Raw genomic sequence first — 15,346 nt, forward strand, 5'->3', positions numbered from 1 at the left:
CTGCTTCAAGGTGTTAACCTGGAGTGCTCTTGCGTTTATGGTTGAGATTCCTCGAATGAAAAGGTTGAGTATTTATTAAGCCAACAGAGCAAGCAGGAAACACATTGGATTAGCCTGATGGTAACACATAAAGTAGTACAGAACCCTGCAAGATTTGTTCTAATCAAATTGCTGGAGAATCAACAGTGGGACAGAAGCTGATCTGAAATCCATGGCATGGGGACTTTGGGAATGGTTTGGTATGGGTCACTATGATGTCCTCCTGAATGGAAAAAGTTTCCAGGACTGCAGCAACATCCATGCTTGGTTCAGCAGAGCTATTCATTCCTCCTGTCTACTTGGCTTCTGCCCTGCCTCCCCATTCCTAATGTTCAATTGAAAAATTACTCATTGGCTGGCTACTCTTGTGAATAGCAATTTATTTTAGTGATGTAATTTCATTTTCATACCCCCATGACTGACTTTTTAATCTCTTTTATGGTAACTAGCATTATCCCTATGCTGGTAGTTTTCATTGATCCACCACCTTTGGGCAGTATGACAATCATTTTATAGTCTTGGTTGCCATGCCAGGCTTAAAAAAAATAAAAAAAGAATCCCTTGGTCTGTTTTACTCAAGGACATGTCCTCATTGGAAGACTAATTTGAACAGACAGATATAAGAATTGCACTTTGTTTAAGGAGTCAGTGAGAAATTGCCATTTGCAGTTCATGCTTTTCTGATGTCTGAATCTCATTGTGCCCATGGATACGGTAAGCTCTGATGCTCACAGATCCTGCTAAGTGGCAGAGTCTGACTACGTGTTCTTGAATCATTGTAGAGATGAGGTTTTATATAAGTATAGACTTAGTTTGGCTGGGATTTATTTATTTATTTATTTATTTGCCTCATCCATAAACAGTCATGATAATCTGTTTTTACTGGTTAATATAAAATGTGAAAATATATTTGAATTTCTTGATGGCAGAAATGCAATTGTTATGTGCGGTTTCACTTTCAATAAATCGTGCCAAACCCCTGGTATTAGGAAGAAGTTTACTGGAAGTCAGTCTGATGGCTGCAAAATGGTCTTGCTTTAGGCRATGTTGTCAGCTGGAATAAAGTGGCACCTTCATATGGTCACAGTGCCCACTGTGACTGTTTGCAAGGAGCTTACTGAAAACGTCTTGTTCTTCAGACCATGCTGGTACTGCCAGAACTGTTTGCATTTGCTCACCATCTGACTGAATATATGAAGTTCGAGCAAAAAGACAAGCAGTCATTTTGCTGTGTTGCAGCCACACAGTCTGTTTGACTTGTCTAAGACTCTGCTGCCTAAGGTAGGGCACTGAATCAACTGTGTATTTTGTTGATACAGAGGATTCATAAGATTTGATGACATTATGCTAACTGTTGTCTCTCTCTGCCCATTTGATACATACTGGGTTATTTGTTAGAGGCACGTGTCTTATCWCAGGTGGCAGCTAGTAGCAATTAGCTTTCCCTTGGCTGAGATCACTGCCCCTAGACATGGAGCAGTGCATTTCACTGAGCAGGGGAAATTGAGTTTTTTTGACAGCCAGTTTTTTGGTTGTGATAACAACAGAGCGGATGGGATGCCCAAGTGAAATTACAAGGTAATTTGCTTCAGGCCTTATAGATTGCTGAGTTTTCCAAATGTCAGAAAAAAGGGTGAGAAAAAAGGTGAGTTAATCCTAAAAACATTAATTTATTGTAACTTTAAGTGTTGCTACTGCTGGAGCTGTTGCTTGGGAAGATGAAGGAGCATATTTGTGACTTATGCCATGTACTCTCATCACAATCCTTTTGCATCTCTTACAGCATTCATTCAGTAATTTCTGCATCACTGTGGAAGATTAAACCACCTCTTTCTCGATAAATGTATACTGAAGACATGCCAGGGGATACTGCTGGTACAGAGCCAAGTGGTTGTAACAGATCTGTGGGACTCCTTACCAACGGATATTGCAGGTACAAGGAGTTTAGATGGGCTCAATAAGAGATGGGAGAGGAGCTTGGCAGAGAGATTCATTGGTGTTGCCACATAAACAAAACACAAAATGCACAAAAAATCCAAGTATTTTGGACAAGTATTAGAGTGGAAATTATTATACTTGCTTATCCTGTTCTTGCTTTTCCTAGGTTGTCACTAGCAACCATTGTTGAAGACAGAAGTCTGGGCTGAGTGTTGTCTGAATCTGTTCCTTACAGCTCCAGCATGCCKTGTCCTCTTCTGTTCAACACATACTCCATCTAGCTCCATCCAGCCTGCATTTTAGAATTCTTAAATTTTTTCAGCATCGGAATTTTAAAAGCTTTTCTTGTAACTTGAATGTCAGTTGGGGCTGTCCATATCAATATTATTTTGCACTTTGTTTAGTGGTGGGAGCTTTCTTTTTCTTTCTACTTCTGTTTTAGCCATTCTTATCAACATGCCACTGTTTTGTGCTTTATCCTTCCTTGTAGAGTCTGCTCATTAGACATTTTTTCCCTTTATTTTGGGAATTCTCTAAGAATTTGCTTGTTGAACATCAAACAACATTTTCTTTCCCATAGTCATGACTTTCAAATTTTACCCTGAATATATTGGTAACATATACATTTTTTAAATTATTTTGAGGGAAAAAACCACATATAGTAAATTACAAATGCATTTGATGAGTTTGGCTACTTGTAAATCATTGATTTGCATTCACACTGCTGGAGCTGCAATGGCTAGAGATTAATGTTCTAGCCAGACTTTGTACAGGAGAGTAGGATTACATAGGTCACATGTTCAGATTGAGGCACAAGAGCAAATTACAAGAATAAGGTTAGTATCACAGAACCATTTAGGTTGGAAAAAGCCTCTGAGATCAAGTCCAATCTTTTGACTAAAGATAATAAACAGGACTGGGCCCAGTAATCAATGGTGTTAAAAATCTAATACTGGTTCAACCTACAGCAGTGACTGGGCCAGTTTGATGCTATAGAAATATAAAGCCTAAAGGTTTTATTTATCAGGACAAAAATTTTTACAGAGTGGAACTGGTTTAGAAGAGAGCAATTCTCAGCACAAGTAAGAGGGCTGAATGATGTCTTCTGGCCTAGAATGTGCAGCCATAACACTGATGAATATTTGGACCATGCAAGGGATCTCATTGATGCCAGTAACCCTTAAAAATGAATAAAGTTGTACAGATCAGTTCTTGGACTCGTAACAGCCTCCCAGTGTGCCACACATACTCTACACTTAAAACATCACCTTTGCTTGTGGCCTGCTGGGTCCATCAAAGTAGTGAGATGAAGCAAACACTGCTGAAGCCAAAGGGTTGGGAGAGAAAAGACTGAGAAAAAAAGCATTTGAAGACAAGGGAGGAGGTTAGTCCTACTTCCTGAAGAGTTCATCCTAACTTCATGTGTCTGACTTCTATTAAAGCTTACAAGGTCTAAAGTCCCATTTGCAGCCCACTGAGCATTTTCTGAGAAGTCAGTCTGTGGCTGTATGGCATYTCTCCTGTCATCTCTGAATTGGGTCTTCATACTCATCTTATACACATATTCATATCTACAACAGTTTTGCTACCTACACAGACCTTTATTTATAAAGACATTGCTGAGCCATGTGTTTGGGTGCAGAGACTCCTTAAAAATATCCTGGGTGAAGTGCAGCACTTTGTGGCAGGGATAGAGACAAGGGGACAGGACAGCTGGACTGTTGGGGAAGAAGGATTTCTGGTAGCTTGAGTTGTTAACTGCAAATGTGTAGTTTTATTTATTATGTCTATATTTTACACATAAATACACTTATACCGGAAAAAAAAAAAAAGGAAAGAATTAAAGCTATACATGAGATGGCAGAATAGAGAGGAAAAAAATTATAAATTACAGATGGTTTTGGGCTTTATAAAATACTTTGTATTTAGGATGCTGTTGGAGGACAGAAATCATTGCCCAGAGCCAATAAATAGCAGGTAGCAAGGATCACATCTGTTTTGCATTCTAATTAAAATTTCAAACAAGCGGCTGAGATGCATGTTCTCTGTAATGATCTGGCTGCGGTGTTTTGAGAGCTCTCTGATGAGATGAAAGCTGTAAGGATGTAAGGGAGGTCATCTGAGTTATACCATCAGCAGCCTGTCCTATCAGTCATCGGTATTATCAATTATTTGTGTGGAGGTGCCACATTAAACCCGTAATTTCAATAGAAGCTCAGTAGGTATTACTGACTACACAAGACAACCTTTGCCCCAAAGAGTTTACAGTGTGAATGCACAATTGGAAAAAAGAAAAAAAGATGAGAGAGAAAATTAGCACCAGGAGTTACAGTTATCTGGGCAAAGATGTTTTCTCATGCCAGTCAAAGCGACATAAATGGAATCCAAAAGTTTAAATTCYTATTCCTATGCCTCAGGCTTAAGAGAAGGTCCACAGTGCATGGCCATGATACTGTTACTTCTGTGAAAGTGTTTTCACAAGCAGTGATGACTTAAAAGACAATAGAGAAAACTCCAAATACGCTCCCTGGCTGCCACTGGGAAGTTCAGAATTACATTAATCATTTACATGGATAATCTGTTTTTCTCAGTGCTGATTTTTTTTCTCCTGCCTGTCAAGGTCTAGATGGAGGCAGAGAATTACCTRGCTTATATAATAATGGAGAGAGGCAATAAGGCTCATCCTCCACAGGAAAGACCAGTATTAAACAGTATGTGTTGAAGAGAAACATTTTAAAATCAACAAGCTAAGATAATTTCTGCAAGAGTAGTAAATAAGACATGGAGTTTTGTAAACAGCTTATGTTAATATCTAATATCTCTTGAAAAAAAAAGAAAAAAATCTAAATTACAATCTGTATTGCTGGAGGGCTGCCATTTATATAATTTATATATGTTAAAAGRGAAAAATGAAACAGACCAGTGAACAGCAGGCCACTTAGGCTAATTCTTTGATGGAACAATTAATCTGGGATTTCATTAATCAAACATTAGAAAGTAAAAATATAAATAATATCAGGCAACTAAGTTTTGTGGAAAGTAGGCCTTGTCAAATAAACCTTTAATCTTTTTTTGGCAAGATTACAAGTCTGGTTAATTACTGCAACTTCACTGATTAAATAAATTTTCTGGATTTCTCCTGGGAATTCAATTTAGTACAATACGGCACCTAGAAAGAAACAAAATAAAATTTATGGAATAGACAGGGCACACTTTAGGTGGATTAAAACTCTTTCAATAGCTGAGATGAAAATGCAGTAGTAAATACAGATTATCATTGAGCCAAATCATTACTGTTAAGGTAATTTATAGGTGGGACTCTACACCTTCTGGTTGGTTATTCTGGGATATCTTCCTGGTAAAATTCACCACTAGTATAGGATCTGCATAATGGCAATATTCTGAGGATGCTCTTAAATTCCACCTCTTCTAATGTGACACAGAGGGTGAGATTCAATTAGTAACAAAAATATAAACAGGTGCCATTTTAAGTGTCCTAAGGAACTGGATTCATCTGCCTGGTAGATATGACATCAGAGAAACCCAAATCCTTCAGAAGAGCAGCTGGGGCCATGTGGGATGGTTCCTAGCAATCTGAACAGGACTATATCCCCATATTTAGGCAATCAAATCCTACCACAACTAATATCTGTCAGTTGTTTCTCCTCAACSACAGCTCCTACCTCCATCTTCTGATACAACACTTACAGTTTAACAAGAGGAGGTCACCAGCATCCAGGAATGACTGAGCTGGACTCTTGAAATTTTTCATGTGCCCTGTGGTAAGTTTAGTATGTTCTAGGAAGAGATTACCCAGTGTTTGTCAGCCCCTTTGAAAACACTTTTAGCTACACAACTTACATTTAAAAAAAAAAAAAAAAAAAAAAAAAAAAGACTGGGAAAACTCTCCCCGCATGAATGTCAAGAATTAATCTATTCAGTTTATCAAAGAAAAGATTGAAGGATTACCTGATTATTTTATTGAAGTCCTTAGACATGGAAAGCTATGATAATGAGAAGATTTGCAGTCTTGCAGACAGAGATATAATGAAATCCAATTATTTGGAAGTCAGGCAAATTCTAGCTTAAAAAATACATTTTTGAACACTAAGGTTAATTGACAATCGGAAGAATTTCCATGGAGGAAGTGACAGATTTGCCATTGCCAATAGTTTTTTGGGCAAAACTTTCATTCTGCACATCCTTTAGTCCAGTTTCTAGGAACACAAATGCCATGGCCTCTGTGTGGAAATTTTCAAACTAGATGATCACAAAGGTCTTTTCTGACTACAGAGCACACAAATTTATAAACAGGAGAAATAAGCCCTAATCTTCTGAAAGAGGCTATGCTATTGAAAAATTTGTCCCATATGAGAAATGAGAAATATTGGATCCACTACCAAAAATCCTTTCTGGAAAGAATGTATGACTATTTTCTCAGCAGGCATTTTTTGAGATTGCCTCAGTAGGTGTCAGCTTGGCCTACTGTTCTTCCTTTGATAAGCATAAATTTGTAGAGAATTACAGATAAGGTCATTTGAATAACAATCTCGGGCAATGGAGTAAACATATTTTGTGCCTGCTTGCATTTGATTGTATGCTCAAGCATCACCTTTGACTGTTGATTTCTTCCCTTGTGCATTCTCATCACTGTCAACATCGCTGTTCAGAAAATGCCTTTTCCCTCTTGGACAATTATCTTCATTCTCAGGCTTTCCAGCTTCTTTAAGAAATAAAAAAATCTAGCCAAATATTTTGGTGACCCTTCATTCTTGAACAGCAGTCAGGGGAAATGTCTTTCACCCCAGCAATCATGCTGATGTGAAGACTATCAGTGTAAGGGGATGGGTCTGAGGGGAGAGGCATCAGTTGTAAAGAAGGGGACTCGAGAGGAGACTCTGGATGCATGTTCATGAGAAGCAATAGGTAGACTTACTATGAAAAGTGCAGTAGGAGGTAATGATGAGCATATTAAATACATGATGATAAAGAGARAGAAAAGAAAAATTGCTGTGTTGGAGCACAATCCTTGTTTATCTTTCTATCAGTTGACTTATTCTTGCTCCTTGGGCAGAAAGAATATGAGATGCACAGGCTACACACCTGCATCTAGATTTGGATTTCAGATTAGGGTTTAYATTTCAAGTTCTTTCCAGAGGTATGGGCATTCAGCTGTGATGGTACAGTTCACTATGCTGTATCACAGGGATGACTTATGACTGACATTGAGATTTAAATTTGGATTGCATGTTACTTCTGCAGAAAATATGAAGCACATTTGATTTTGCATTTTRAATACCTTCCCTCTCACCACACACATTTGATTGAAAACTGGGGTTATGAATATATGTATACAACTTTAAATGTGTTGAAGGAAACTGATAGAAAAGGGCTGGAGAGCCTGCTAGGTAGACAATGGACAGTGCAACAGTAATTGCTAAAGTGTAACTCTGGGAATTATATTTTTAGATTTGATCTAAGAACAGATTGGTTCAATTTACAGGAAATGATTCTTCATTACATTCACTGAAATGTATTTCTGGAGCAGCATCAAGATTTTAGCTGGTGTTAGGTTTAGATACTACACCTGTGAGTGTTCAGTGCACTGCTTTAGGTCCTTTKTCAAGATTTGTTATCTCTGTACTGCTCTAGTGATCCTCATGCTCTAAAAGAGGCTCCTTTTCCACAACATTTCTATTCAATGTTAACCAGCTCCCCATCACCAGTACTACTCTTTCCAACAGTGATTGCTCTTGAATCCTAATGAGCTGCCTTCAAGCAGAGATCTGCTTTCCACTATGTCCAAGGTCTTAGCTTCCCTTTTTGCCATCAACAACTCTCTACTAGCTCTATGTCACCTCACTTAGCAAATCAATATTAGGGACGATTTGAACATCACTGAGGTTTCCCAGTGGAAACAGMGATTAGAGATCAGCCTGGACCTGATTCTCAACTGCACAGTATTGGGGTAGCAGTTCATGCTACCTAAAGCATGAAATTATAACCCTTAGACCTCAGTCAAACTGGCCTGGTATTTGAGCCTTCTATGGCAGTGAATATAAGAGAGGAGATACTGTCAGAACTTGCAGCACTTTGGTTTCTTATGATGAATGCTTCCTTATAAATGCACAAATGGGTGAACATAGTAGATGTGCATGTGAATGGATGGATGGATGGATGGATGGATGGATGGATGGATGGATGGATGGATGGATGGATGGATGGATGGATGGATCAAAGGATTAAAAGATAGATGGATGTATACTGCTGCATCACACACTGTGAGAAAGTGATGGCTACAAAACTATGTCAGGAAAAGCTGGGAAGTTTCTCATCCATTGATCTGAGTTTCTGTCCTTTGTGTCAGCTTTAAACCCCCAAAATACATAAAGGAGATATCTCAATTAAAGTTCACAGCAACTTTAAGGAAATGCACTCATTTCAGTAAATGCATCTGAAAGATCTCCAAATGTGGAGGAGGGTTTTGACATGAATCCTTCAAGCTGTGGGTAGCAATTGCCAGCAAACTTTATATCTGCACAGAAAGATAGAATAAAGTGTAGTTTAAGCATTTAAAAAATGCATTGCACTTCTTATGCTTCATGCTTAAAGAGAGTGCTGGCAAGTATGGAGCATCACAGAGAAAAGTCTTACCAGCACAATCAGTGCTAAGTGGTTGTGCTTTTTATTTGCATTTCCTTCATTCTGTTCTTTCTTTCCCTAGCAAAAGATTAAATTGATTACCAGCTTTGTATCAATGAGTCCCATCTTTCCTTACAAAATCAAGGTAATAGTTCATGCCATGATTTTAAAATACATCTTTGCTGCAAGTGTGTAGTCATTACTCTTCTTTAATAAGGCTTTCAATTTTTACTTTAATGACATATGTCGCGTTATTTTAGAGGTGAAGAAAAATCAGTCCTAATTTTAGCCAGGCATTCTGGGCCCATAGATGAAAAATAGGAGCTTTGGCCAGACTTGTGAATTCCAAACATGCTAACTCTCTATCACATCTAAATTTTAGCCTAAAAGTTCAGCCTTCTGCCCTGAGTTTTGCACTTAAAAACTTTCAAATTGGTTGRTGTTTGATAAACATCATTATTTCTATTACAATGACTGTAACCTAATTTATTTTGCATGTAAAAAGACAATTTCTTGTGTTTTCAGTTAGTTCAATCCTGGTAAAAGATTTATAGGCTCACAGAATCACAGAGTGGTTGAGGYTGGCAACGACCTCTGGAGGTCCTTTCTTGTACAACAGTCCTGCTTAAGCACAGCCACCCCAWGCAGGTTGCCTRGGACTGTGTCCAGATGTTTTTTGAATATCTCTAAGGACTGCAGCTCCACCACCTCCCTTGTGCCAGTGCTTTATCACCCTCATAGTGAGAAAGTGTTTTCTGATGGTCAGAAAGAGCCTCCYGAGTTTTTGATTTGTGCCCTTCTGTTCTAGTCCCATCTCTCTCAGCTTCTCCTCACAGGAGAGGTGTTCTGGTCTCTTAATCACCTTTGCAATCCTTTGCTGGACAGCAGTCTGGGCCTCTCCACAYTAGGCTTGGCTCTTTCTACTGCACACACAGCCTTTCAGCATTACCTGTCTAGGTCCTGTACCSCTGAGCTCCCATGCTGCTCTCATGCCATGTTGCATCTCACACATACTCAACATCACGGTATAAAACTGAAAACTTTTGGTAAGTCATGATGTTTCAGGCATCTTGGATTGATAAATGACACATTTATTTACAGATTGATAATGACCCATGACATGGGTCCTTATCCCAAGGGTCCTATAGGGCACCCATGAATATATGGGGCTCATAGTAGGTGGTAAAAGCAAGCTCAAGTTTCTCCAGGAGCTGGCAGTGTGGATACACAAGCCAGTCTGTGGTACCATGCCTGGCTGATCAAGATAGTTCCCTGAGACAGATGAAGGAATAGCTTGAATGGAAAAAGCAATCCTCAGGGAAGTTAAATCAGAGCACAACCTTTCAGCAGATGGCACATTTTTTTATAGCTGAGCTCCAGGTCACAAAGGAGTAGGAAAACTCAACTATTCCTCGTGCAGAAAACTGCTGAAGCTCTAACATCAGAGAAGCCCTCCATGGCAGCATATGTGAAGGTCAGATTTCCGTATTCTGTCAGCTCTGAAACAAGGTCACAGTTATCACAGTTACATACCTGTGCCACTGAATTTTCYATGGCACAGCAGCAATATTTGGAAATCCCTCATAAGCCAAGCTGAAATAGACTTGCAGAAGTTGAAGTGTATATTAGAATGTAAATAGGAAGAGAGAACAGTTTGTGTAAGATTAGGGTGAGAAATATAAATATATGATGATTATAAAACCAGATGTAATGGAACATGGCAGGGTGGGGCCCTAGGGCTGAAATAAACTAGATTCCACTCTTTAAACTGCATTATGCAAGAGTGAAGATATATAAATTGGGAAAAGTAATGCAGTAATAAAAATGTTTTGGAAAGTGAGACAGGGTGAACCAACACAGTTTTTAACCCCATATGAATCTCCTGCCAATATCTTTGAATACGAGTTTTATCTTGTCCTTGTTTATTTTGAAAGGATTTGTGGTTTATTTTTTTCTTTCAACTGAGTTGAATATGTAAATAACCCCAACAAAGAAGAAATTATCATTAGCTGAAGCACAGATGGAGACTTTGTACTGCAATGTGATCTGAGTGATTGCGCTCTCCTGAAGTCCTTTTGCAGTCAGCCCATGGGAAAGCATGCACCCCCATGCAAGTCATACAGGCAAATTTCTGCTTAGATGTTTCAGGGATGGATTGCAGCAGCAACCTGAGAGTAAGGAAAGAAATGCAGAGATGTGGCCTCACATGGGACAAGGACGTGTGCACTACCACTGACAGGGCATATCTCCACCAGCAAGGGTCCAGTCCCTCCACCTCACTGCTCCTTCTGCTTCACCCTACGAACTTATGTTTTTGTGATCACAGATGTGTTGTATTTATGTTGGATCTGCATAGAGGCATGGCTTTGTTTATTATACAGCCAAAATTTGCTGCACTGGAAGGGAGTTAAAAGCTGCTCTGGCCTACAGCCCAGTAATGAGCTGCATCAATCAGTTTCAATAACACTCTGGAATCGAATACACAGWTCTCAGCATGCAGGACCAGCATTAGTGTGTTTATATGCCCATGAAAGAGGTACAGGCCTTTCCATTTTATTGACTCGGAAACTAAGTCAAAAGACATCAGCAGCCTGGTTCTGTTGCCATGGAAGTTGATATCAAAAATCCCTTTTACAGTCACAGAAAATGAAAGGTTGAGTGAGAATTGATACATCTCAGTAGAAATGCCAAATCTGTTGGCTCCTAAGCTTTTACAATTAAGCCCATCTTTTGTTTTGTTCCATGTTRGGCAGCAGGTGTCTATCATGATCAGAACTTTCTCTCTGCTGCACATCTGTGATGCTTCAGAAGAAAGYGACTCTTTTATCTGTAATGAACCAGTGTAGATTTCTAACCATGTACTGGAGGAAAGGTGATAGAGTGGTCTTCTTTAGTCAACAGCATTTATCCTGGAGGGAGAATTTGCATTCCCTTAGTATATGCAGATATTATTTGATATGTATTACGGGTGTGAGAAGTATTAAACCTCCAAAATCACACATGGTATATTAGATGTTTCTTCAGTTGCTAATATTTAGCACAGGAGGTTGGACAGCACTCTGTGGAAAAAAAAATGTGCCTTCCTTGGATTACTGTTCTTTAATATTATAAAATCACACATTCTTCATAAATTATAGGTAAAATAAAGGGAGTGAGAAATAATCATTTGGCAGTATCTCTCTTCATCAACAAGTTCCTTTCTGAGAATAAAAGGATGCCACTGTGTCAGGACAGATTAAGTCCTTTGCTCTTTTTTTTCTGTTTGTTCTGAGTGTGGCATCGGTACCGTGCATCCAGCTGTTTGAACAGAGAGGATTACCCTTCTCCTGGGGCCAATTATACAGCCCAGCTGTCTGCTGCCATTRCAGAGCTCCCAGGAAGCCCAGCCAGGGACACGCGTGGCAGCGTCCTGCTGTAATGAGAGTCCGTGCTGCAGATGAGGGCTCCTGGCCTTTCCCAAGACATGGATTCCAACATCTCAGAGAACCAGCTCTTCTGGTCTCATGGGGATTTCTGGTTGTTGGGGCTCATGCTTAGTCACTCTGCACTGGCAGCCCATATGAGAGAGTCACAGACCAGATGTGGAGAGGTCAGCTTAGACTTCACTAGGCTGTATGAATAAAGCTCATTAWAGATCAAGAGATGTGAACTCTGCTAATTRGGATGCTACCAAAATCCTAGGCATKGCTGGGGTCCTGGATCRTCAATCTCTGCACCTAACTTTGGGACCTTGAAGATTGGTGCTCTAAAGCTCTCCAAACACCAGTGATCTGATCCACAGCTTGAACATGATGATTATCTACACCGCGTGTCAGTGGTAAAACATGGTAACAGTAAGGAAAGAGCAATTGCAGTCACTGCTGTAATCTCTGTATTTCTGATCCAAGKTCTTCCTATTTGTGCAAGATGCTACAATACAGTAACATAGAAAATCTGAAAGCATGTTTACTAGATTAGCCACAGGTAAAAGGGCAAGAAAAAATTTTGAGCTATTYGGGGAGACATCCCCACCGACAAATACATAGACAGGAAGCCTACAGGTTGGTTGCCTGGAGGGAATCTCCCAAGTGCATAAAGAGTGGTTAAAAAAATAGTGAGAGGYTGTGAACAAAGTTTTCTTCCTGTCCCTCCTGCTGACCACACCAGGACCATGAGTCACAAATTTTCACAAAAATCAAAGTAGTTTTCTTTCTGTTGGCTGCAGATGGACATTTTTAAAATCAAACATCTATTCTTTGGGTTTTTTTGAGTGCTGAAGGAGGGTGGAGAGTGGAGAGAAGGGCAAAGCAAATCATGCACTGAAAAATATCCATTTAACTGGGGGAAGAAGTCCTTGAAAATTAGAAGGCACATTTGAAAGTGGTTGATTTTAGGAAAATTATCTTTTAACCTCTGAAACATTTGCCAGCTGAATTTCATATTGCATCAGGATATGGTGATGCGTGACTACAATACAAGTTTTCAAATAATACCTTGAATTACAGCCACAGCTGTAACACTGCACACGAACACATTTTGAAAATGACTTTAAGCCTATTTGTTACCATTAGGGAGCAAACTGAAAGAAGACTGTTCCCAAATCTGTTGGCAGTGAACTGCTTCTATAGTTTCCACAGACTCCTCTGTTAGGAGGAAGATTTGGGTCAGATTTAGTTCTTCTCATMTTCTTAATTAAGGCAGTGATTGGAAAAATCACTTTAAGATATTAGGCACTGATATGCATGCTTACATTGGAAGCCCAAGGGACTGTTTTTCCATGTGCACAAGCATTGCTGACCCAGATTTCCATCTTTTCTGTGCTTTCCCAATGCATAGTAATAACAGGTTTGGTTTTTTTTTTCCTGGCATGTTTGAAGACTGGGAGATTCTGGTTCATAATGGTCCAAACACAAAGGAGCTGTCAACTGATGTTTTGCAGTCATTTCTTTTAACACTGTGAGATAGAATATGAAATGCTCCACCAAGAATAGGGAGATTGTATGTATCAGTGCCCATAAAATATGATATTATTTTCCCATTGAAGAAGTTTCATTAAAAAAAAAATCATGCAGAAACTGCACTAGAGAATTTTAAAGCCATTCTGTCTCAGTTTCTTGCAATTATAAATTAAGAGTATGGATACCATGAAATGTTAAATCAATCTCTTGACCAAAGGTGGTTGATATGTACTGATGTTGTAGGTTAAGGTTCCTCCTTTTGTTTCCTTTCTTGGGGAATTTTTCTTTCCCAATTTTTTGCTGGGATACACTGATTGCCGAGTCATTCTTTTGATGGTTGGGCGATTGGGGAAGATAAAATCACCTACACCCCACCCAATGGGTCTCCCTGGGCACTGCTCCTGCCTGGCAGTTTGTTTTTTTTCCCCCTCTCTTTGGAGAGAGGGAAGTTCTCACAGGAGTTTTGGGCTTGGGGAGGGCGTGTGTGTGTGCATAGCTTCACTTCCTGCTCTGCTTGGCTCAGGGGAGGACAATGGACCTGCTGCTGCATAGCTTCACTTCCTGCTCTGCTTGGCTCAGGGGAGGACAGTGGACCTGCTGCTGCAGAATCCAGTGTCTCGGGTCATCGGTTCCTGTTTGTTGCACTGTGATCTTCTGCCCCCCCACCCCGTGCCTTGCTGGGACCCCTGAGATTCCAGCTGCAGTGGTCAAGTTCTGCTGCATCCCGTCTACAGCCGCAGGATTCTGTTTGGCTTTTTGTCCATCTGGCCTTTCTGAGTTTTCTTGCTGTCCAGAGGAGCACTGAGATCGGCGTTTCCCCCTGTGAGTTTGCAGAGGAACCTTTTCTCCACTCATCTCTGCCGTTCTGTGTCCACCATTGGCCACGCGGGAGATCTGAACCAGCCGGGACCCGCGGCACAGCGCCCCCTGCAGCCGCCGGGGAATCATCGCACCCGCCCTGCCCGGCCRGGAGCCAACAGCGCCCCTGCCGGCTGGGACTGTAACTGCACCARAGGGGAGGGTGTGTCTGTGTGAGGCTGTCATTGGGTTTGTGRSTGGGYTGGTTGTTGCTATTGTTATTGTTACTTGTTTCACCTTGTTATACATATTAGTAAAAACTGTTATTCCCTTTTACCCATATTCTTGCCTGAAAGCCCGTGATTTTCAAAGCTAGAGGGAAGGGGGGTCATATCAACCACTCCAAGGGGGGTCCCTGCCTTCATTGGCAAACACCTGTCTTTCAAACCAAGACAATTGAAGAACTATTATTTGTTCAGAGCTGTTATATGTCTAGTTATGAGACCAAGAAAAGGCAAAGAGGAAAAAAAAAGTGATGAAGACAAACCAAAACACATATGACCAATCTTCTGAAACTGATGGGAATATTGCATTTCCAATACTTGAATTATGCATTACTTCAATACTTCATCTGATGTATTTAGCCCACAAYTCCATTTTTAATCTGTGAATCAGTTGCAAAACAGTCTCATATTTAACATTATTCATCAAAAACTCAAAACCAAAGTATTAAAGTTCTGCTAGAAGCTCTTCAACATCTGAATCCTTTCASTCCTGGTAATTCTACTACCAGAATACACATCCAGAATGAAAAAAAGGATCTTTTCTTATTGTGCCAGGCATCCAAGCAGTTACATTTACTAAGGGTGATCTTACAYGCAACCACTGGCCTGTGGAACACGACTGAGAAAGAGCTTTCACATGAAACAATCRTCCATGGTTTTGTCAGACTGCCTATGAACTGTGCTAGACAGCTACCTGATTTTCTGTGA

The sequence above is a fragment of the Malurus melanocephalus genome, unplaced genomic scaffold (assembly GCF_030028575.1).
Source record: "Malurus melanocephalus ecotype Western Australia unplaced genomic scaffold, MMel_1.1 scaffold_5, whole genome shotgun sequence".
NCBI lineage: Eukaryota > Metazoa > Chordata > Aves > Passeriformes > Maluridae > Malurus > Malurus melanocephalus.